Below are 1,078 nucleotides of genomic sequence, written 5' to 3'. Positions count from 1 at the left end.
CATTATTAAAAAAAAAAAAAAAAAAAAAAAAAAAAAGAAAGAATCATATGTACAGGAATATATTTTATTCGAACTTCATTTAAGCTAGCTAGATAAGCATGTCATTAAAAAAAAAAAAAATAATAATAAAAGAATATTTACACATAATAAATATTTGAAGATCTTATCTTTATAATTTTCCCTTTCTACAATATGAAAATATTTATAACTTTTATTTTTTCGTTTTTTTCTTTTTCATCTATTATTTCATATTTTCAATAATATATATATATTTTTCTTTTAATTATGTCATGAAGAGATAAATATATGGACAACCATCATTATATATATATATATATATATATATATATATATGTATTAAATGCCTTCATGCTATAAAGAAAAATAAAAAAATGTCTTTTCATTTAATTCAAAGAACGGATATAAGTATATATAAGATCGTTATATAGGTTGAATTCATTTAATTATGAATTATATTTTATGCGTCTTAAAAATATAAATTTTTATATATGGACTGAAATTCATTAAGGATTAATGATTGACAGTAAATGGGGAAAAAAAAACATATATATATATATATATATATATATATGTTGAACTATTAGGGTTATAAAATTATTGCCTAATATTCCTTTTTATTTGTATTTCTTAATTTCTTGTGAACTGATTATGATTTATATAGTAAATAATTATATACATGCATTTACTAATATTTATATAACACAAAATACGTTATATATTCAATATATCTAGATGTGTGATAAGTAAAAATATCATAAAATTATTATATAACACGTGGATTATCTAAGTATTAGTATGAAAAATTTTACTTCATATATGATAATTTTCAACATTTCTTTTTAATGTATATTTTATAAATTAGGTATTAAATTTTTCTCTTAATTTTTTTTTTTTAAATTAAGAAAAATTTAAGGATTCGGTTAAATTTTTAATCAGATTAAATTATATATATATATATATATATATATATATATATATATATATATACATATATATACACATGTGTGTTAACTGTATTTTTATAACAATGTAAATAAGTTATGGGAATATATTTTTT

This window comes from Plasmodium reichenowi, chromosome 14 (assembly GCF_001601855.1).
Source record: "Plasmodium reichenowi strain SY57 chromosome 14, whole genome shotgun sequence".
NCBI classification, from domain to species: Eukaryota; Apicomplexa; class Aconoidasida; order Haemosporida; family Plasmodiidae; genus Plasmodium; species Plasmodium reichenowi.
This window is presented reverse-complemented; position numbering follows the sequence as displayed.